This window comes from Gallus gallus, chromosome 18 (assembly GCF_016699485.2).
Source record: "Gallus gallus isolate bGalGal1 chromosome 18, bGalGal1.mat.broiler.GRCg7b, whole genome shotgun sequence".
Lineage (NCBI taxonomy): Eukaryota > Metazoa > Chordata > Aves > Galliformes > Phasianidae > Gallus > Gallus gallus.
The window spans coordinates 146,085-169,498 of NC_052549.1; the positions used below are offsets into that span (position 1 = coordinate 146,085).

General features: G+C 52.8%; 2 long non-coding RNA genes across 6 annotated transcripts; both read right to left on the minus strand.

The window, feature by feature from the left end:
* Window positions 1-6,165: 6,165 nt before the first annotated feature.
* On the minus strand, window positions 6,166-8,453 carry LOC121107154. 3 transcript variants are annotated; one of them, XR_006931727.1, is made up of 4 exons: window positions 8,154-8,453; window positions 7,973-8,075; window positions 7,751-7,836; window positions 6,166-6,845 (listed from the first exon to the last, which is right to left on the minus strand). It is a non-coding gene; the product is annotated as an uncharacterized LOC121107154 (long non-coding RNA). The 3 variants fall into 3 exon arrangements; XR_005840770.2 differs by lacking the exon at window positions 7,751-7,836; XR_005840771.2 differs by having other exon boundaries at window positions 7,973-8,453.
* A 12,498-nt stretch (window positions 8,454-20,951) lies between these two features.
* LOC121107155 lies at window positions 20,952-23,239 on the minus strand. 3 transcript variants are annotated; one of them, XR_006931728.1, is made up of 4 exons: window positions 22,940-23,239; window positions 22,759-22,861; window positions 22,537-22,622; window positions 20,952-21,631 (listed from the first exon to the last, which is right to left on the minus strand). It is a non-coding gene; the product is annotated as an uncharacterized LOC121107155 (long non-coding RNA). The 3 variants fall into 3 exon arrangements; XR_005840772.2 differs by lacking the exon at window positions 22,537-22,622; XR_005840773.2 differs by having other exon boundaries at window positions 22,759-23,239.
* Between the last annotated feature and the right edge of the window lie 175 nt (window positions 23,240-23,414).

Below are 23,414 nucleotides of genomic sequence, written 5' to 3' on the forward strand. Positions count from 1 at the left end.
GAGATGGTTGGCATCAAAAATTATTGGACACCGTAACTGCTGGCACTGAAGATGGGGGGAGGGGGAGGGAATTCTGTGGGGTGGCAATTCTGGGGGAGAAATTGTACTCTGATCACGTTACACTCCCAAGTTGTTGGAATTTGGAGGAAGGAACTGTTGGGGTGGGAATTTGGGGGGCTGGGAGGTTTTCTGCAGAGGGAGGGAACTATTGGTGGGAGGGAGCGGGGGGGAAGCGGGGAGGAGGGTGGGTGGTGAGCAATTGATTGCGGGGTGGGAGCTGGGGGGTGGGAAATTGAGTAGAGGGTGGGAATTTTAGGGGGTGGGATCAGAAACAATTGTTAGGGTGGGAAATGGTTGGGAATATAATCATTTATTTGCTGTTTTGTACGTTAAATTATTAAACGTATGGCGTTCGCTTTCCTACACCTCTGCCTGCAGTCGTTTGTGCAGCACCAAAGCCCCCCCCCGTGCCCACCTCCGGGGATGCTGGGGTGGCTGCAGCGAGCCAACAGCTCCTCCACTCTGAACATCTCCATCTCCATCGCTGCTGTCAACGCCTCTGTTGCCTTGTGCTGTTCCTGGGGAAGGAGATGGTCACGCAGTGAGCAGTGGGTGTGTTGAGCTGGGGGCACTGGGCAGTACTGGAGGCACTGGGAAGCCCACTGCAGGGCACTGGGGGGCACTGAGTTTGCACAAGAAGACTCTAGACAATACTGGGAGGCAATGGGAGCTTAAGTGGGGAGCTAAGCAATCCATTTCTCCCGTGGCGGAGACTTTCTCCTTGGGGCTGACCCCCCCCACCCCCAGCATTGCTTGACTCTGCCCTGGGCGCTGTGGTCCACGCATTCCCACCCTGATGCTGTCTCTCAGTGACACATTTGTCACCCACAGACTCACCGTGGGTCCTGAGCTGGGCTGGGGGGTGTCCTGTGAAAGCAACCCCAGTGACAGCCCTGAGCCCTATACGGCACACAGCCCGGAAAACCACCTTTCATGCTGCCAAGATCAGCTTCAGCTCATCACCCTGGGACTCCAGCGGGGGGCTCTGTGGAAGCTTCCCCTGTTTCCAGCTGCTGCTACCCCGTCCTTGTTGACCATGCTTCATGCTCTGGCATACACCTGGAAAGGTGAACTCTGCCATGGCCTAGGAAGAGCTCTGCTCTTTCTTTCTTAGCAATGCCTCTGAACATCTTGAAAGCCAGGAGGAAGAGGCCATGACTGAAAGTCAGAGAGATTCTGGCAGCACAAGGGACCGTTTCACAAGAACAAGCTCCACACAGTCTACGGCAACACCATTTCTTAGCTGCTCTCCTCCCTGCCCCAGTGGCGGTCACACTTCATCATCTCCACTTGACAGGCTGGAGCAGCACCAAGTTGTACTGATGGGTTTCTGAAGGCCCTTTTAACCTCCAGAGGGAAGAAAACAGCCCGAACAAAAAGGGGGCAGCGGGGCTCTCCCTAGGACACCACTGGTCTCAGCAGAGTTCACAGGGACTTCAAACGCACAAAGCACCCACAAAAGCATCCCAACAGCCCCAACAAGGAAGCAAAACAAACCCAGGACGCTCTGCAGGGCTCCCAGCTCTTAGTAGCTCACACCTGCTCCGTGGACACAGCATGCACAGAAACCGCACCTCCCCTCTTCCCCATTTCTCCCCCTGCCATTTCTACAGCCATTTACACACACTGGGGAAAGGCAGCGTAAGGCTCGTGGAGAAGACTGGGTGGACATGACATTTCTCACTCCCCTGCTGCCAGAGCACTGCTCGCCTAGAGAACGACTATTTCTCAAACAAGCACCAACCAAGCACGGCAACAAACAACTGAAATGGCACTTGCCCAGCAAAACAACCAGCCTGCCCAAAGACCTCTCCTCAGAGACTTGCCCAGAAGGCCACAACCATTACTCCCACGTGGCAGGCTTACTCACAGAACAGCAGCCTTCTCGTCACCGTGCATCACCAGGACACAAGCAGCCTGCTGGGGCAAGGAAGGCAATCTCTCCTCAGCATCTCACCACACACGTTCCCTCCGCACTGCTTTCCTGCACAGATACAAGGACAAAAGCCTCACTTCATCCGAGCAACGACTGGCAGCAACTCCACAAAATCCTCCACGCCAAAGCAGCTCCTGCAGATGCACAACGGAGTCCTCCGCAAGGAACACGAGCTTATGCTGCAGCCTCTGGAGAAGCAAGCTGCCTTTGTGGTGCTTGCTCGGGAGGCCTCCTTTGCATCACCTCTCAGCCACAGCAGGAGAGCTTTTCTTCTCCATATCCATGCACCTCGGTACCTTTTCCCAAGTTCCAAAAAGCCAAGGAAGGCAAAGCAAAATCACCTGAAAAGCCGAGAAACAAAGAGGAACACCCTGAAGGAGGGAGAAAAGAGTTCCAAGAATGGGAAAGGGAAAAGTATCAATCACCACATCGGAACAAAACCAAGGTATTGCAACACAGGAGCAGCAATAAAGCAAGACTGACAAAAGAACGGCAAACAACAAGGAAAACAGAGCAAAGCAAAACAAAGACACGAAATACAAGAGTCCAGCACATGAACTCAAGACAGCATCATGGCAAAGCAAGGAAGCCAAACACAGGAAAACAGGCCCACTGCCCCGCCACAGGCATACACTGATCTAGATCACTCCGTGACAGCCAGCTAACACAAACGGGAAGGAAGTAGGAAAGCAGTCTTTTTGGACTTCACAGGCTTTCCGCCTCCTCAAATCTTGTTCTGCTCAGGAGCAAAAAGAGGGAAGCAATTCACCTGGATGACAAAGGGGTGCAGCCTGGTTCCACCCCTCCCTCACCTCATTTCAGGGCTGGCTGCCCCAAGGGAAGGATCACTGCTTCAAATTCTGCTCTTGTTGAGTAGGGTGTGAGCCCTCCTCCTCACAAAGGGGTAAGCAGTTCCATCTTCATTTACTGGACTGAGTCCCTTCCGCTCCCTGGGTAAGGGAAAACTGTGCCTGTGATAGCCTTGGTCTACAGTTGCCATTCTGGGTTAACCAGTGGTACACTTCCGTCGGAGGCCTGGGTCAAAGGAGGTCCCTAAGGGCCAGCTGGGTCTGGCCCCTCTGGCTTCAAGCAGCAGAAAGGCTTACAGTAGCAGCTGATAGCCGACGGGGGATACCACTCTGTGTAGAAATGGGGGTACTCAGAGCTGCGTGAACTCCTTGGACAGGCCAAACAGCGTGGAGGTCACTTCTACTGGTAGCTGTGCAATTCAGGAATGAAGTCTGTTGCTCAGCTCGGACGCCTGACAGCATTTTGTGTGCTCCAGCAGCTTTACTCTGAGCAATGTATTGCTGTCAGGCAGCCTGGGGTTTCTTTACCACTACCTCAGCAGGAACAAGACTAGAAATACGGTCCGTAAGTGCACTGCAGTTGAACAGAAAATGGTCTGGTTTGGCTGTAAGAATAGTGTATTTGAGGGATTTTGGGTGGATGTGGGCTAACAGGACAACTTCTGTTGGTGACTGGTTTCTGGGAAGGAGAAAAATTACACTTGGTTTTAGGGAATCAGCCCGGGATTCAAGCGACTCTCACTGAGAAAAGGGAAAAGGGAAAGCTTCTGTGGGTAAGAACATTATTTGGCGAGCTGTTGTAAGAGCGATGGAAATCTCTCTTGTTGTAATAAGAGATGGAAAAAAGCAGGGGAGTTACCTCGTAGGAAAAAAGAGCTCAGGGAGCTTGAGACAGTGTCTCAGAAAAGGCGTGCTTTTGCTTAGCATTGCTCTGTGTCTGAGTTTTCCTTGCTATTTGTGCATGAAGCCCTCAGATGGGAAACCCAGCCTCCCCCTCCAAGTGAGGACATTGCCCTAGCAGCCCCTGGGGCTTGGCCTGAAAGGAAGGGAAAAAAAACCAACAAACAACCAAAGCAGTGCAATGCAAAGCAACAGAGAAAGAAGCATAAAAGAAAAGATGTTAAATAGCAAGAGGAAAAGCAAAGAAAAACCACACGACATGGAAAGAACAAAGACAAAGACAACTCTCGGGATGGAATCAAAGAATGCCCTCAGGCATCTGTCCCCTCCCCTGAACCTTCCTACGTCCCAAGAGTTTCTGCCCGGTGGGACCACGTGCAGGACAGCAGGCTTTGGCTTGATGGGCTGCAAGGCCAAAAAAGGGCGGCTCCAGGCCCCCCAGAGGATGTCACAGCTGACATCACCCACGCTCCTGGAACCTTTGTGCTGTTACAATCAGTTTCCATGACGATGACGGGCCCTCCACAAGGACAGCGGGCAGATGTTGACAGGCACCTCAGCTGGGAGATGCACTGCCCGCAGCCGCTCGCCGTGCCCTGGGGCTGAGAGCAGCCCTGGCAGAAGACAAGCTCGGCCTCATCCCCTGCTGGATTACGGTTAAGTGCTACTATTTAGTCTTACTACTAACTGCGGACCGTTACCCTTTGGCATCAGATGGTCGGGTTACTGCATTAGATAAGGCTTCACGTGGAAATGCTACCAAGTTCAGTCAGGGCAAAGGCTTAAGGAAAACCCCTAGGGATTGGCTTAAAGGTTACTGTTAGAGGCTAGCGTTTAGGATGAAGAGTTACCATAGTAGGTTAGGATGAAGGGCTTCCCTTCAGTGACAGGTCAACGGTTACCACATTGGATTAGAGCGAAGGATTCGCACTTCGGTTATGGTTAAGGGCTACCCTTTGGTTTTAGGACTGAGGGTGGCCCTTACTTGATGAGGGCTAACCCTATCCCTGTTGCATTTACAGAAAAGGCTTAAGGGCTACCCATTAGTGGGGTTAAACATTACCTGTGTGTATGGCAAACAGATTGTAAGGCAAATAGGTAAAGGAGCAGAGAGAGAATTGCCTTTCCAAAGGAGGAATGAAATACAAAGCTTACCCGTACCCTGGGCGCGCAGAACAGCTCCACTAAGGGTGACCTCCAGAGAGAGAGCCTTCCTCCTTGGGAGTCAGCCCTTACATGGGGTCTAGCAGGGCTGCAGCCAGGGTCCACCCCTTCCGGTCACTCAGGTGAAACTGCCATCACCTGTGCCCCTGCAGCTGACTCAGCACTCGCCTCAGGTGGTCAAACAGAGGGTCAGGCTGTGATTATACAGTTCCCATACACCTGTGTGGTTCAGACTTGTGGTTTATACATTTGGATTAGTGTTAGGAGCTACAATTTCTAGTACAAGAGAAAGGAAAAGAAACGCTACTGGGAAAAAAATACAGTGCAAAGAAGTGAACAGCAAAAAAAAAAAAAGAGCACCAAACTGAAAAAAAGAACAAAGAAAAACCCCACGCACATCAAAGAAAGCCAATAACAATACATGAAACAACAACAAACACCAAATTCAAAAACAAGCAACCAACGCTAACAGAACAGAATACACTCTCACGGAAAAGCAAAGATGACAACAGAGTCTGGGAGAGGCAAAAACTCAGCATCTATGCCTGGGAAGATGACACAGAACAATCTACATACACCAATGCCGAGAAAATGGGGCAATAGGCCCGCATGGATCCAGCCAGCTGGAGAAAAAGCCACAAGAGCACCACAAGGGAAGAGGCAAGGAGGCCCAGGAGGCGTGGACCCACCTGGGAAACTCCAAGGAGCTGCAAATGCATCAAGCACGGCAGGAAAGCCCAGAGAGGAGGCTGCAGTTCAAGAAGCCAGAAAGGAACAGACAGAACAGAACAATCAAGGGAGAGAGCACATCAGGTAAGTGAAGGCAAAGGAAGAGCAAGGCCGGGGCAAGGGGACAAGGAAGGCAAAGCCAGGTAAGGCAACCAAGAATGAAGAGCAAGGGAGAAACTCCAAGCAAAGCCAAGAACCATCCTCTGAAAAGGCAAGGAATGCTCTCCTCTGGGAGGAAGAAGCTAATGCAAAGAAAAGGAACAGCTAAGACAAAGAGCCAACAAAACAGACACAAAGACAATGGAAAGCAAAGCAAAAGGCGCACTACTGAAAAGCAATAGGGGAAAAACAACCAAGCAAGGAAAACAAAGCAAACAAAACAAGGTCACCATACTGTATTCCATTCATTTGCTTTACTCGTGTATATCGTGTCAAAGCAAAGAAACCAAACACAGTACAAAGAGAAAAGCACTCACCAATGCTTTGCACTGAAGAGAAGGAATAAATGAAAATTCACAAGCAATGCAAGGCAAAGATACAAAAGAAAAACCAAGGAGCAAAGCAAAGCCATTCCAGAAACAATAACCAAAATAGGAATTACTAAAAAGCCAAGGAAAGCAAAGCAATATCACCCGAAAAGATGAGAAACAGAAAGGAATACCCTTAGAAAGCCGAAATCCAGCCATCAGAGGACTGTGTCAACTCCATGGATTCCAGTGACACCAAGGTATCTGCAACATCAAATTTCAGCCAGGCATCCCGGGCCCTTGGTGGCCTATGACAGCAGCGCTCCTACAGAGTTCATTCTCTTACACCCTGATACCAAAGACATGCTACCTGTGAGTGGCTAACACAGTATCTGGCTGCCACAGGACTTGCGAGGAGTGACACCAAGTTTTCTCTCTCTAGTCAGCACACAGAAGTTACTTTGGCTGCCTTTGCAGGAGAAGAGAGCAATCTCTTGCCATGCAGGGAGGGAGGACGTGGTGTACTTCTAGCATCAAGTTACATGTGGTCAAGTCAGGTGATGACATACCTGCTCCCAGCCTGAATCGTCACCCTTCCTGAACGCTGTCACTGAAAGCTTGCTGCTATTGTGTTAGCTGATTCTTGCGAGCATTCCCTCCTGATGAGCTTCACATACATCAGGGCTTGGACAAGTCTTAGTGACGAGGGCATCAAAATTGCCATCTGGCCGCAGTGATCATCTGGACACTAGCTTTTCATTACACGTGAAACAATCTTTCCTGCAAGATATGAAGAAGGAGAGAAAACAATGCTCAGTCTCAACTGTCGGGAGGCACTCCTCTGCCTGAAAAATAGATAACCTCATTGCACATACTGCCAAAAGACAGCTAGACACTGTACCGTTCTGTACACTTGCACTGCGTTTGCAAGGATCTGACCAAGGAAAAAATGGTTTCTTCTGCAGCTAGCTAAAACAGGGGCTTCTTTGAGAGAGCAACAGCATGCACACACTGCCTGCAAGCCCCCTGGCATCCTTCTGCTGTGCTTATGGAGCACCTGGAGCAAGCAGGCACTGACTGCATAGCTCGTGGGGGCTAACACTGCTCAGATAACAACCGAGGGCGTGAAGAAATGTGGCAGGAGAAGCAGTGCATTCCTAACGCAGCAACAAAGACTGGAGCACTGCTCAGACAGGTAGCAGAGCTCCTTCATTAGCGGTCACTGTTAACCCCATCCAGTCAGTGCTGAGCAAAATGAGGACTCTGCAAACTGCAGGTAATATTTCCTGCTGGCTCAGCTATAGTCATTTATGCAGCTTTTAGGGCGGTTTGGTGTTTTTTTCTTTCTTTTTCTGTTCCTTGCTTTTGGTGAGATGCTAATAATTCGTGCAAACTCCCCCCATACACAACCAATCGCCATCAGATGATGAGACAAAAGGCTGAGATAAGCCCCACTTCTAGCTATACACTGTTAAAACGTGAAAATAAATCTGTTCAGAGATTTTGCGATGCATATGCATGCAACAAGAAAAGCAGAGGCAGGGAAAAGAAGAGCTGGCTTGCATGGCAGCAGGTGAACAATGAACAAGGGAAAAACACTTGGCTGTAACATTCACACCCGTCTCTCATCCCACCTAAGACCCAGAACACAACAACTTCAAAGTAATACTCTAACTGATCCGTACTGTATTGAGCCTCTAGACTGTCTCTGCTTCTCTGCTTCTGTAATTTAAGCTTCTTTTGTCTTGCTGTTCAGCAGGCAAACCTCACCCTAAGAAGACAAGACGCAAACTATGGGTGGAGTATGTATGTAGCCAAATTAGTAAAAATGCCTTTGATATGAGACAACAAACAGATGTGAGACGATGCTGTCTGAAATGGACCCATACTGACTTGAATATACGTACCAAAACACTAGAAATCACGTTGTTACCATATTGGAGTCTTTCCTGTTCCATCACTTAAGCCGTGTAGAAAGCTGATTCAAAGATCTGGAAGAGAAACACTCACCTATGGAGAGCAGGAGACAAATCCAGCCTAGTTCAGCTGCAGCTGAAAGCTGTCATCAGCCAAAGCCTCAGCACTTACCAGAATGCAAACAAAGCTATTCTTCATGCGTTCCTTTTTTAAGTTGAACACAATGCCTGCCATTAAAAAAAGAATAACAATAAAAATAATCCTACCTGGCTTTTCTTGGAATCCAAAAACAGGAGAAAAATCACAGAAACGTGGTGGAATGACTCACACAGCTGGAGTGCTGTGATGGATGGCTAGCGACTTTTCAAAAGAGAGAGGCAAGGCAGGAAAGGCAGTGGTGCAGCCCTCTACGTTAAGAAAGAATGGGAATGTCTGGAAATGAACGATGGCCATGATAGGGTTGAGAGCTTCTAGGTCAGAATAAAAGCAAAGGCCAGTAAGACTGACGTTAGCGTGGGAGTGTGCTACAGGCCACCCAACCAGGATGAAGTGGTGGGCAAGACACTTTAGAGACAGCCGCATGAGGTCTCAAGCTCAGAAGGGGCCAGAAGATGATCCTGGTAGCTACAGACCTACGGTGTCTAACCTCGGTGCCAGGGTAGGTTATGGGATGGATAACGTTGCGATTCATTACAGGTCAACCAGGGGATCAGGCCCGGTCACAATGAGTTGACGAATGGGAGATCCTGTTTGACACAAGAACTCGCCCCACGCCACCATGGCCAGAGGAGACTCCAGCAGCAGCAGCAGCAGGAGCAGATCCCGTGGAGGGAGGAAGCAGGGGCAGCTGGGCCTGCTGTGCACATACACAGATAGACATGTAGATACCTTGTCACTGCTCTTCTGCCTCCACTTTTCTGGGGGACTGGGAGTTTTGTCTTCACACAGGAACTTCGCCACAGCAGCATTTTCCAGTCCGTGGCACCTTGATCCCAGGATGTGCTCCGCACCGTGCTTCTAGGGCATCAACATCTGCTGGTGCACAAAGGCCCCTGAAAGGAAAAGCACCCTTGCACGTTTGCACTGCTCCCACACTCCCCAGAACTGTCTCTCAAATCTCACATAACACAGACTCTCTCAGACTCTTGGCTGCAGCCCAATAGCACAGCATCCCCTCTCTCACCCCCTCTCATGAGCCAAGAGGCCATAGTTTGTGTCCCTTTTTAAGCTTTACAGACACAATCAGGCAAGAACTTCGGTTTGCCCATCCTGCAGCCAGGAATGCTCCAACCTGAGGGGGGAGTGGCCGTGAGAGCAATGTCTCTGTGCAAGTGCAGCTCGTTCCTCCCCTCTGACAGGGGCAGAAGGAGGGAGGCAACAGACAAAAGCAGAAAGCGTCTGCATATCCCTAGTGGCTCTAATTTCCTGCCTCACGCTGGGAAACGAGCTGAGTCGCTGGGCCTCTCCGTTAGGCTTAGCTCTGCAGCTCGGACATCATCTTTACACTCAGCTGTTCCTGGGCATAATGCTCCACACAATGACCCTGCAGAGCCCAAAGGCCTGCCTGCCTGCTGTCACTCACCTGGAGGTTGCAGGGTGCTGTGCCTCTTGGCTGGACCTGCTGCTGCTAGCTGTCACTTGCAAGACACTGAGAGGCCACCTGCTTGGAACTGCAGGCAACAAACACAAACGAGAAAAAAGGAAGGAAGAAAGGATTCTTTCATGTCACAGGCTTTCACAGGCTTCATTAAAACACATTCTGCTGTGGAGCACAGCTGCAAGCATTTCACCTGGGCAAAAAACGGGTGGAGCCTGGCTCCAGCCCTCCCCACCCTCGTTTAAGGGCTGCCTGTCTAAGGGGAAGAATCTCTACTGGGAGATCTGCTCTGTGCTCATACTTTCTGAGTCCTGTTCTTCAGAAAGGGCTCTTTGTTTACTAGCTTGAGTCCTTCCCCACTCATAGGAAAATTAAAACACAAGAAAGCCGCTGGATCAGCTACTGCCTTTCACTACAGTTACCATTTTAGGTTATGGATCAAGGTTGAACTGTACAGAGGGAGTGCAGCCACAAGGCTCTGGCTGTGCCAAGCCTCCCACGTGCCCGGGCCCCAAAGCAGCCCCAACTGTGCCTGGTCCTCCTCCATCCTGGGCCCCAAAGCAGCCCCAACTGTGCCTGGTCCTCCTCCATCCTGGGACCACAGGCAGCCCCAACTGTGCCAGGTCCTCCTCCATCCTAGGCCCCAAGGCACAGGCTGTGCCTGGGCTCCCTTTCGTCTGGGCCCAGACAAGGCCTCAACTGTGCCTGCTCCAGCCCGGGCCCCAAATCTGCCCCATCTGTGCCAGGCCCCACTCCAGCCCAGGCCCAAAAGCAGCCCCAACTGTGCCTGCTCCTCCTCCATCCTGGGCCCCAAAGCAGCCCCAACTGTGCCTGGCCCCCCTCCATCCTGGGCCCCAAAGCAGCCCCAACTGTGCCTGGTCCTCCTCCATCCTAGGCCCCAAAGCCTGGGCTGTGCCGGGGCTCCCTCTGGTCTGGGCCCAGAGGAGGCCTCAACTGTGCTAGGCCCCGCTCCAGCTCGGGCCCCCCCAGTGCAGCCCCAACTGCACTGGTCCTCCTCCATCCTGGGCCCCAACACAGCCCCAACTGAGCCTGCTTCTCCTCCATCCTGGGCCCCCCCAGTGCAGCCCCAACTGCACCTGGTCCTCCTCCATCCTGGGTCCCGAGGCTCTACCTGTGCCTGGGCCTCCTTCCTTCTGGGCCCACACGAGGCCTCAACTGTGCCAGGCCCCCTCCAGCCTGGGCCCCGAGGCCACCACTGTGCTGGACCACCCTCCGGCACAGGCCCTGCCCCAAGCCCTGCCCCCTGTGGACAGCTCTGCTCTTTGCCTGCTTGGTTTTTGTTCTCTCTTCACTCTGCCAGGTTAACTGGATGAGTTTCAATGGGACCGAGTGTCGGGTCCTGCATTTTGGTCACAACAAGCCCAGGCGTCCCCCCAGTCCTCCTTGGGGAGGAGTGGCTGGAAAGCTGCCTGATCCCTGAAAGGGACCTTGGTGTGCTGACGGACAGGTGGCTGAAGATGAGCCAGCAGTGTGCCCAGGTGGCCAAGAAGGCCAATGGCATAACCACAATTCCTGGCTCAGGAATGGTGTGGTGAGCAGGACTAGGGAAGTCATCCTGCCCCTGGACTCGGCACTGGCGAGGCCTCACCTCGAGTCCAGTGTTCAGTTTTGGGCACCTCAGCACAGAAGGGCCGTTGAGGTGCTGAAGCAGGTTGAAAGAAGGGCAACAAGGCTGGGGAAGGCCTTGGCCAATATGCCCTCTGAGGAGTGACTGAAGGAACTGGGGCTGTTTAGTGTGGGGAAAAGGAGGCTGAGGGGAGACCTGATGGGCTGGCTCCCTATTCCACCCAGGGAGCTGGTTCAGTCACCATCCCTGAATGTGTTGAAAACCAGGTGGTGCTCGGGGACATGATTGAGCAGGGGCTCGTTAGAGTTAGGCTGGTATGGTTAGGTTGTGCTTAGACTTGAGGGTCTTTAAGGTCTTTGTGGCGACAAAAACTGCAACCATCTCAAGCCTGGGGGAAAGGGGCTGACCCCAACGGTCACGCAACCCCCCTGGGGGGAGGGGCTCCCCTAACTGCCACTCTCCAGCTGTCATGGCAGGTAAGGCAGCAGGCTTCCCCTGCTCCCATGCTTCAGCTGGCCCCAGCGCTCCAGATCCCACCCCTGTGCCCCAGATCCCACCCCTGTAACCCCGATATCACCCCTGTAACCCAGAGCTCACCCCAGTGTCCCAGATCCCACCCCAGCGTCCCAGATCTCACTCCAGCGCCCCAGATCCCAGCCCTGTAAGCCCGATCTCAGCCCTGTGCCCCAGATCGCACCCCAGCGCCCCAGAGCTCACCCCAGAGCCCACCCCAGAGCCTACTTTGGCCTTTCCCCACAGAGAGAATCCCTCGAGGAGCGCTGACGGTGCCTCTGACGCCCGACGCCATTTTCTCTGAAGCGACTGTGCCGCCACCGGACCCCGCCTGGATGCAGCCCACCATCCGCGGACCGATGCCGGTACCACCCCAAGCCCTCCCTGTCCCCACTGCCACCTACCTGGCGCCTCAGGCCTCTGTCTGGCCTGGGGTACCAGGTGTCTGGGGACAGGCAGCGCGGCTCCCCCCTGGGGGGCTGCCCCCAACTGGGGCTCCACTGCCACCTGGGGGCCTGCCCCCAACTGGGGGGCTGCACTTACCGGTGCTGCAGCTGCTACCTGGGGGGCTGCACCCAGCTATGGCTCCCCCCACTGCCCCCGCTCACTGCTGGGGACATCCCCTGCTGGCAGGGACGCTGCCGCCCCAGCAGCCGATGGGGCTGTGGCCTGGGGCCGTGTTCCACGGGGAGCCCCCGCAGCCCGCAGGCACCTGCCTGCCGCAGGCCCCCGGCCGCCCCGGCCCCCCGCCAGTTCTTTTGCAGGTACCACCACTGCAGGAGCAGGTGCTCCCCGTGCCCTGCACCCTGCCCGCCACCTGGGAGTCGCCGATGGAGCCCTTTCAGGACGCCGTGGTGCTCACGGAGGACCAGGGGCACCCAGCGCCCACCGACGGGTGCCCCCATCCCGCCACGGCTCCGCTCGGCTGCAGCACCGCAGCGCTGGACTCAGGGGGTGAGTTTGGGGGCTGCGGGGCGTGCGGCAGGCTGTCCGCACCGGGTGGCTGTGGGAAAGCTGGCATTGCCCCACTGGGGATGTCCTTGCTTTTCCAGCAGCCACAGCGAGCGCAGACATCCCGGAGGACGTGGCGGACATCCAGCATCTCCTGGCATGGCTCAACGACGGTGAGTTTGGGGGCAGCAGAGCTGGCGGGGGGTTGCTGGCACCCACCCACCCACCCACCCACACTGGGTGTGGGAAAGAAAGCTGGCATTGCCCCACTGGGCATTTTCTGCCTTTTCCAGAAGTGACATCCAAGACAGGCATCCTGTACGACGACGCAGACATCGATGACCTGCTCACGTGGATCAACAACGGTGAGTCTCTCTCGGAGGGGCAGCAGAGCTGCTGGGGGGGTGTCTGCACGGAGTGGGCGTGGGAAAGCCGGCATTGCCATTGCCCCGCTGGGCATTTTCTGCCTTTTCCAGAAGAGACACCCAGCACCCACAGACTTGACAACGATGATGTGGAAATGGACCGTTTGCTCACCTGGATTGACGGTGAGACTGTGCTCCGCAGAGGTGACCCCCAGAGGTGGCTGCCTGCACCGAGTGGCTGTGGGAAGGCTGCCATCATCCTTCGGGGGGATGTTCTTGCTTTTTCAGAAGCGGCTCTGGAGGTCCCCCAGCACAAGCAGGACCTGCCCGGTGTCACAAGAGAGGGGACCAAAGCCACTGCAAACAGCTGCCAAACGCAAGAGCTGATGCAGCGCATCACTGCCACGGAGCCACTGAGCCCTGATGTCTCCAGCAGCCTCGACTCCTCTTCTTCCGGCACAGAGCACTCGGACTCCTCCGGGGCCAGCAGGGAGCTGAGCAACGAGACACATCCTGAATCAGGGCTCCTCAGCAACTCGCTCTGCTGGCAGCCAGCATCCCCTGAGCTGCCCGTGCCGACGCCCCTGGCTGCCCCTGCGCCTCCGTCGCCCCGCACTGCACATCTGATGGAAGAGGCGCGGCGGAGGCAGCCCCGGGTGGTTCTCACCCGCCTGGCACTGCCGACCCCCCTGGCTGCCCCCGCACCTCTGCTGCCCCACACTGCACGTCTGATGGAAGAGGCGCGGCGGAGGCAGCCCCGGGTGGTTCTCACCCGCCTGGCACTGCCACCCGGATGCATCTCCTGCCGGCTGGCAGACATGCACCACGAGGACAGCACCGAGCCAGCCAAGTGCCCAGCGCCCGCCTGCACCACCACTAACAGCAAGAGCACCGGGCACGAGCAGCACACTGGCAGCGGCCCAGCCACAAAGAGGAAGCTGCCGCGCTGCCACGATGGCCCAGGCCACAAACACCGGCGCTAGGCCAAGCTGGCTGTGTCAGCACGGTGGGCGGGCAGCAGGAGGACTGTGCCCTGATGGGGTGCCCATCACAGCCCAACAGCGGCTCGAGCGGGAGCGCACCAAGAAACCGGCCCACTTGCTGGAGCAGGAGACGTGGCCATAGCCGACCAAGACGGCTCCCTGGAGCCCTGGGCTCCTCGCTGGCCCCCACCATGCCCAGAGAGCAGCGGCAGTGTTCTGGGGGCACCAGCACCGGCCCCAGCCCTACCCCTCCAAAACTGGGCTGTCCACAAACGGCATCTTGGGCTGGGGCAATGCGGGACTCTGAAGCTGATGGACCGCCAACGGGTTGGACTGTCAAAGCTTTGGGCTGGGAAAAGAAGGCTGGGGGGTGGGAAGAGGGTGGGGAGGGGATGGTTGCGGGGTGGGGAATGGGTGGGGGGTGGGAATTTGGGGTGGGAACTCTTTGGGTGAGAACTTGGGGTGGGAATTCTTGGGGTGCTGGGATCTTTTTGGGGCTGGAAATGAAATGGCTGTACTGTGATATTGTTGGGGTGGGAATCCGGGGTGGGGGGAGGGAATTTGGGGTGGGAACTCTTGGGGTGGGAATTCATGGGGTGTTGGGATCTTCCTGAGGTTGGAAATGGCTGTACTGAGATATTGTTGGGGTGGGAATCCGGGGTGGGGGGTGGGAATTTGGTGTTGGAATTCTTAAGGCACTGGGATCTTTCTGAGGTTAGAAATGAAATGGCTGTACTGTGATATTGTTGGGGTGGGAATTTGGGGGTTGGGAAACTGCTGGGGTGAGAAATGGCTGCCGTGGGAGATGGTTGGCATCAAAAATTATTGGACACCGTAACTGCTGGCACTGAAGATGGGGGGAGGGGGAGGGAATTCTGTGGGGTGGCAATTCTGGGGGAGAAATTGTACTCTGATCACGTTACACTCCCAAGTTGTTGGAATTTGGAGGAAGGAACTGTTGGGGTGGGAATTTGGGGGGCTGGGAGGTTTTCTGCAGAGGGAGGGAACTATTGGTGGGAGGGAGCGGGGGGGAAGCGGGGAGGAGGGTGGGTGGTGAGCAATTGATTGCGGGGTGGGAGCTGGGGGGTGGGAAATTGATTAGAGGGTGGGAATTTTAGGGGGTGGGATCAGAAACAATTGTTAGGGTGGGAAATGGTTGGGAATATAATCATTTATTTGCTGTTTTGTACGTTAAATTATTAAACGTATGGCGTTCGCTTTCCTACACCTCTGCCTGCAGTCGTTTGTGCAGCACCAAAGCCCCCCCCCGTGCCCACCTCCGGGGATGCTGGGGTGGCTGCAGCGAGCCAACAGCTCCTCCACTCTGAACATCTCCATCTCCATCGCTGCTGTCAACGCCTCTGTTGCCTTGTGCTGTTCCTGGGGAAGGAGATGGTCACGCAGTGAGCAGTGGGTGTGTTGAGCTGGGGGCACTGGGCAGTACTGGAGGCACTGGGAAGCCCACTGCAGGGCACTGGGGGGCACTGAGTTTGCACAAGAAGACTCTAGACAATACTGGGAGGCAATGGGAGCTTAAGTGGGGAGCTAAGCAATCCATTTCTCCCGTGGCGGAGACTTTCTCCTTGGGGCTGACCCCCCCCACCCCCAGCATTGCTTGACTCTGCCCTGGGCGCTGTGGTCCACGCATTCCCACCCTGATGCTGTCTCTCAGTGACACATTTGTCACCCACAGACTCACCGTGGGTCCTGAGCTGGGCTGGGGGGTGTCCTGTGAAAGCAACCCCAGTGACAGCCCTGAGCCCTATACGGCACACAGCCCGGAAAACCACCTTTCATGCTGCCAAGATCAGCTTCAGCTCATCACCCTGGGACTCCAGCGGGGGGCTCTGTGGAAGCTTCCCCTGTTTCCAGCTGCTGCTACCCCGTCCTTGTTGACCATGCTTCATGCTCTGGCATACACCTGGAAAGGTGAACTCTGCCATGGCCTAGGAAGAGCTCTGCTCTTTCTTTCTTAGCAATGCCTCTGAACATCTTGAAAGCCAGGAGGAAGAGGCCATGACTGAAAGTCAGAGAGATTCTGGCAGCACAAGGGACCGTTTCACAAGAACAAGCTCCACACAGTCTACGGCAACACCATTTCTTAGCTGCTCTCCTCCCTGCCCCAGTGGCGGTCACACTTCATCATCTCCACTTGACAGGCTGGAGCAGCACCAAGTTGTACTGATGGGTTTCTGAAGGCCCTTTTAACCTCCAGAGGGAAGAAAACAGCCCGAACAAAAAGGGGGCAGCGGGGCTCTCCCTAGGACACCACTGGTCTCAGCAGAGTGCACAGGGACTTCAAACGCACAAAGCACCCACAAAAGCATCCCAACAGCTCCAACAAGGAAGCAAAACAAACCCAGGACGCTCTGCAGGGCTCCCAGCTCTTAGTAGCTCACACCTGCTCCGTGGACACAGCATGCACAGAAACCGCACCTCCCCTCTTCCCCATTTCTCCCCCTGCCATTTCTACAGCCATTTACACACACTGGGGAAAGGCAGCGTAAGGCTCGTGGAGAAGACTGGGTGGACATGACATTTCTCACTCCCCTGCTGCCAGAGCACTGCTCGCCTAGAGAACGACTATTTCTCAAACAAGCACCAACCAAGCACGGCAACAAACAACTGAAATGGCACTTGCCCAGCAAAACAACCAGCCTGCCCAAAGACCTCTCCTCAGAGACTTGCCCAGAAGGCCACAACCATTACTCCCACGTGGCAGGCTTACTCACAGAACAGCAGCCTTCTCGTCACCGTGCATCACCAGGACACAAGCAGCCTGCTGGGGCAAGGAAGGCAATCTCTCCTCAGCATCTCACCACACACGTTCCCTCCGCACTGCTTTCCTGCACAGATACAAGGACAAAAGCCTCACTTCATCCGAGCAACGACTGGCAGCAACTCCACAAAATCCTCCACGCCAAAGCAGCTCCTGCAGATGCACAACGGAGTCCTCCGCAAGGAACACGAGCTTATGCTGCAGCCTCTGGAGAAGCAAGCTGCCTTTGTGGTGCTTGCTCGGGAGGCCTCCTTTGCATCACCTCTCAGCCACAGCAGGAGAGCTTTTCTTCTCCATATCCATGCACCTCGGTACCTTTTCCCAAGTTCCAAAAAGCCAAGGAAGGCAAAGCAAAATCACCTGAAAAGCCGAGAAACAAAGAGGAACACCCTGAAGGAGGGAGAAAAGAGTTCCAAGAATGGGAAAGGGAAAAGTATCAATCACCACATCGGAACAAAACCAAGGTATTGCAACACAGGAGCAGCAATAAAGCAAGACTGACAAAAGAACGGCAAACAACAAGGAAAACAGAGCAAAGCAAAACAAAGACACGAAATACAAGAGTCCAGCACATGAACTCAAGACAGCATCATGGCAAAGCAAGGAAGCCAAACACAGGAAAACAGGCCCACTGCCCCGCCACAGGCATACACTGATCTAGATCACTCCGTGACAGCCAGCTAACACAAACGGGAAGGAAGTAGGAAAGCAGTCTTTTTGGACTTCACAGGCTTTCCGCCTCCTCAAATCTTGTTCTGCTCAGGAGCAAAAAGAGGGAAGCAATTCACCTGGATGACAAAGGGGTGCAGCCTGGTTCCACCCCTCCCTCACCTCATTTCAGGGCTGGCTGCCCCAAGGGAAGGATCACTGCTTCAAATTCTGCTCTTGTTGAGTAGGGTGTGAGCCCTCCTCCTCACAAAGGGGTAAGCAGTTCCATCTTCATTTACTGGACTGAGTCCCTTCCGCTCCCTGGGTAAGGGAAAACTGTGCCTGTGATAGCCTTGGTCTACAGTTGCCATTCTGGGTTAACCAGTGGTACACTTCCGTCGGAGGCCTGGGTCAAAGGAGGTCCCTAAGGGCCAGCTGGGTCTGGCCCCTCTGGCTTCAAGCAGCAGAAAGGCTTACAGTAGCAGCTGATAGCCGACGGGGGATACCACTCTGTGTAGAAATGGGGGTACTCAGAGCTGCGTGAACTCCTTGGACAGGCCAAACAGCGTGGAGGTCACTTCTACTGGTAGCTGTGCAATTCAGGAATGAAGTCTGTTGCTCAGCTCGGACGCCTGACAGCATTTTGTGTGCTCCAGCAGCTTTACTCTGAGCAATGTATTGCTGTCAGGCAGACTGGGGTTTCTTTACCACTACCTCAGCAGGAACAAGACTAGAAATACGGTCCGTAAGTGCACTGCAGTTGAACAGAAAATGGTCTGGTTTGGCTGTAAGAATAGTGTATTTGAGGGATTTTGGGTGGATGTGGGCTAACAGGACAACTTCTGTTGGTGACTGGTTTCTGGGAAGGAGAAAAATTACACTTGGTTTTAGGGAATCAGCCCGGGATTCAAGCGACTCTCACTGAGAAAAGGGAAAAGGGAAAGCTTCTGTGGGTAAGAACATTATTTGGCGAGCTGTTGTAAGAGCGATGGAAATCTCTCTTGTTGTAATAAGAGATGGAAAAAAGCAGGGGAGTTACCTCGTAGGAAAAAAGAGCTCAGGGAGCTTGAGACAGTGTCTCAGAAAAGGCGTGCTTTTGCTTAGCATTGCTCTGTGTCTGAGTTTTCCTTGCTATTTGTGCATGAAGCCCTCAGATGGGAAACCCAGCCTCCCCCTCCAAGTGAGGACATTGCCCTAGCAGCCCCTGGGGCTTGGCCTGAAAGGAAGGGAAAAAAAAACCAACAAACAACCAAAGCAGTGCAATGCAAAGCAACAGAGAAAGAAGCATAAAGAAAGAAAAGATGTTAAATAGCAAGAGGAAAAGCAAAGAAAAACCACACGACATGGAAAGAACAAAGACAAAGACAACTCTCGGGATGGAATCAAAGAATGCCCTCAGGCATCTGTCCCCTCCCCTGAACCTTCCTACGTCCCAAGAGTTTCTGCCCGGTGGGACCACGTGCAGGACAGCAGGCTTTGGCTTGATGGGCTGCAAGGCCAAAAAAGGGCGGCTCCAGGCCCCCCAGAGGATGTCACAGCTGACATCACCCACGCTCCTGGAACCTTTGTGCTGTTACAATCAGTTTCCATGACGATGACGGGCCCTCCACAAGGACAGCGGGCAGATGTTGACAGGCACCTCAGCTGGGAGATGCACTGCCCGCAGCCGCTCGCCGTGCCCTGGGGCTGAGAGCAGCCCTGGCAGAAGACAAGCTCGGCCTCATCCCCTGCTGGATTACGGTTAAGTGCTACTATTTAGTCTTACTACTAACTGCGGACCGTTACCCTTTGGCATCAGATGGTCGGGTTACTGCATTAGATAAGGCTTCACGTGGAAATGCTACCAAGTTCAGTCAGGGCAAAGGCTTAAGGAAAACCCCTAGGGATTGGCTTAAAGGTTACTGTTAGAGGCTAGCGTTTAGGATGAAGAGTTACCATAGTAGGTTAGGATGAAGGGCTTCCCTTCAGTGACAGGTCAACGGTTACCACATTGGATTAGAGCGAAGGATTCGCACTTCGGTTATGGTTAAGGGCTACCCTTTGGTTTTAGGACTGAGGGTGGCCCTTACTTGATGAGGGCTAACCCTATCCCTGTTGCATTTACAGAAAAGGCTTAAGGGCTACCCATTAGTGGGGTTAAACATTACCTGTGTGTATGGCAAACAGATTGTAAGGCAAATAGGTAAAGGAGCAGAGAGAGAATTGCCTTTCCAAAGGAGGAATGAAATACAAAGCTTACCCGTACCCTGGGCGCGCAGAACAGCTCCACTAAGGGTGACCTCCAGAGAGAGAGCCTTCCTCCTTGGGAGTCAGCCCTTACATGGGGTCTAGCAGGGCTGCAGCCAGGGTCCACCCCTTCCGGTCACTCAGGTGAAACTGCCATCACCTGTGCCCCTGCAGCTGACTCAGCACTCGCCTCAGGTGGTCAAACAGAGGGTCAGGCTGTGATTATACAGTTCCCATACACCTGTGTGGTTCAGACTTGTGGTTTATACATTTGGATTAGTGTTAGGAGCTACAATTTCTAGTACAAGAGAAAGGAAAAGAAACGCTACTGGGAAAAAAATACAGTGCAAAGAAGTGAACAGCAAAAAAAAAAAAAAGAGCACCAAACTGAAAAAAAGAACAAAGAAAAACCCCACGCACATCAAAGAAAGCCAATAACAATACATGAAACAACAACAAACACCAAATTCAAAAACAAGCAACCAACGCTAACAGAACAGAATACACTCTCACGGAAAAGCAAAGATGACAACAGAGTCTGGGAGAGGCAAAAACTCAGCATCTATGCCTGGGAAGATGACACAGAACAATCTACATACACCAATGCCGAGAAAATGGGGCAATAGGCCCGCATGGATCCAGCCAGCTGGAGAAAAAGCCACAAGAGCACCACAAGGGAAGAGGCAAGGAGGCCCAGGAGGCGTGGACCCACCTGGGAAACTCCAAGGAGCTGCAAATGCATCAAGCACGGCAGGAAAGCCCAGAGAGGAGGCTGCAGTTCAAGAAGCCAGAAAGGAACAGACAGAACAGAACAATCAAGGGAGAGAGCACATCAGGTAAGTGAAGGCAAAGGAAGAGCAAGGCCGGGGCAAGGGGACAAGGAAGGCAAAGCCAGGTAAGGCAACCAAGAATGAAGAGCAAGGGAGAAACTCCAAGCAAAGCCAAGAACCATCCTCTGAAAAGGCAAGGAATGCTCTCCTCTGGGAGGAAGAAGCTAATGCAAAGAAAAGGAACAGCTAAGACAAAGAGCCAACAAAACAGACACAAAGACAATGGAAAGCAAAGCAAAAGGCGCACTACTGAAAAGCAATAGGGGAAAAACAACCAAGCAAGGAAAACAAAGCAAACAAAACAAGGTCACCATACTGTATTCCATTCATTTGCTTTACTCGTGTATATCGTGTCAAAGCAAAGAAACCAAACACAGTACAAAGAGAAAAGCACTCACCAATGCTTTGCACTGAAGAGAAGGAATAAATGAAAATTCACAAGCAATGCAAGGCAAAGATACAAAAGAAAAACCAAGGAGCAAAGCAAAGCCATTCCAGAAACAATAACCAAAATAGGAATTACTAAAAAGCCAAGGAAAGCAAAGCAATATCACCCGAAAAGATGAGAAACAGAAAGGAATACCCTTAGAAAGCCGAAATCCAGCCATCAGAGGACTGTGTCAACTCCATGGATTCCAGTGACACCAAGGTATCTGCAACATCAAATTTCAGCCAGGCATCCCGGGCCCTTGGTGGCCTATGACAGCAGCGCTCCTACAGAGTTCATTCTCTTACACCCTGATACCAAAGACATGCTACCTGTGAGTGGCTAACACAGTATCTGGCTGCCACAGGACTTGCGAGGAGTGACACCAAGTTTTCTCTCTCTAGTCAGCACACAGAAGTTACTTTGGCTGCCTTTGCAGGAGAAGAGAGCAATCTCTTGCCATGCAGGGAGGGAGGACGTGGTGTACTTCTAGCATCAAGTTACATGTGGTCAAGTCAGGTGATGACATACCTGCTCCCAGCCTGAATCGTCACCCTTCCTGAACGCTGTCACTGAAAGCTTGCTGCTATTGTGTTAGCTGATTCTTGCGAGCATTCCCTCCTGATGAGCTTCACATACATCAGGGCTTGGACAAGTCTTAGTGACGAGGGCATCAAAATTGCCATCTGGCCGCAGTGATCATCTGGACACTAGCTTTTCATTACACGTGAAACAATCTTTCCTGCAAGATATGAAGAAGGAGAGAAAACAATGCTCAGTCTCAACTGTCGGGAGGCACTCCTCTGCCTGAAAAATAGATAACCTCATTGCACATACTGCCAAAAGACAGCTAGACACTGTACCGTTCTGTACACTTGCACTGCGTTTGCAAGGATCTGACCAAGGAAAAAATGGTTTCTTCTGCAGCTAGCTAAAACAGGGGCTTCTTTGAGAGAGCAACAGCATGCACACACTGCCTGCAAGCCCCCTGGCATCCTTCTGCTGTGCTTATGGAGCACCTGGAGCAAGCAGGCACTGACTGCATAGCTCGTGGGGGCTAACACTGCTCAGATAACAACCGAGGGCGTGAAGAAATGTGGCAGGAGAAGCAGTGCATTCCTAACGCAGCAACAAAGACTGGAGCACTGCTCAGACAGGTAGCAGAGCTCCTTCATTAGCGGTCACTGTTAACCCCATCCAGTCAGTGCTGAGCAAAATGAGGACTCTGCAAACTGCAGGTAATATTTCCTGCTGGCTCAGCTATAGTCATTTATGCAGCTTTTAGGGCGGTTTGGTGTTTTTTTCTTTCTTTTTCTGTTCCTTGCTTTTGGTGAGATGCTAATAATTCGTGCAAACTCCCCCCATACACAACCAATCGCCATCAGATGATGAGACAAAAGGCTGAGATAAGCCCCACTTCTAGCTATACACTGTTAAAACGTGAAAATAAATCTGTTCAGAGATTTTGCGATGCATATGCATGCAACAAGAAAAGCAGAGGCAGGGAAAAGAAGAGCTGGCTTGCATGGCAGCAGGTGAACAATGAACAAGGGAAAAACACTTGGCTGTAACATTCACACCCGTCTCTCATCCCACCTAAGACCCAGAACACAACAACTTCAAAGTAATACTCTAACTGATCCGTACTGTATTGAGCCTCTAGACTGTCTCTGCTTCTCTGCTTCTGTAATTTAAGCTTCTTTTGTCTTGCTGTTCAGCAGGCAAACCTCACCCTAAGAAGACAAGACGCAAACTATGGGTGGAGTATGTATGTAGCCAAATTAGTAAAAATGCCTTTGATATGAGACAACAAACAGATGTGAGACGATGCTGTCTGAAATGGACCCATACTGACTTGAATATACGTACCAAAACACTAGAAATCACGTTGTTACCATATTGGAGTCTTTCCTGTTCCATCACTTAAGCCGTGTAGAAAGCTGATTCAAAGATCTGGAAGAGAAACACTCACCTATGGAGAGCAGGAGACAAATCCAGCCTAGTTCAGCTGCAGCTGAAAGCTGTCATCAGCCAAAGCCTCAGCACTTACCAGAATGCAAACAAAGCTATTCTTCATGCGTTCCTTTTTTAAGTTGAACACAATGCCTGCCATTAAAAAAAGAATAACAATAAAAATAATCCTACCTGGCTTTTCTTGGAATCCAAAAACAGGAGAAAAATCACAGAAACGTGGTGGAATGACTCACACAGCTGGAGTGCTGTGATGGATGGCTAGCGACTTTTCAAAAGAGAGAGGCAAGGCAGGAAAGGCAGTGGTGCAGCCCTCTACGTTAAGAAAGAATGGGAATGTCTGGAAATGAACGATGGCCATGATAGGGTTGAGAGCTTCTAGGTCAGAATAAAAGCAAAGGCCAGTAAGACTGACGTTAGCGTGGGAGTGTGCTACAGGCCACCCAACCAGGATGAAGTGGTGGGCAAGACACTTTAGAGACAGCCGCATGAGGTCTCAAGCTCAGAAGGGGCCAGAAGATGATCCTGGTAGCTACAGACCTACGGTGTCTAAC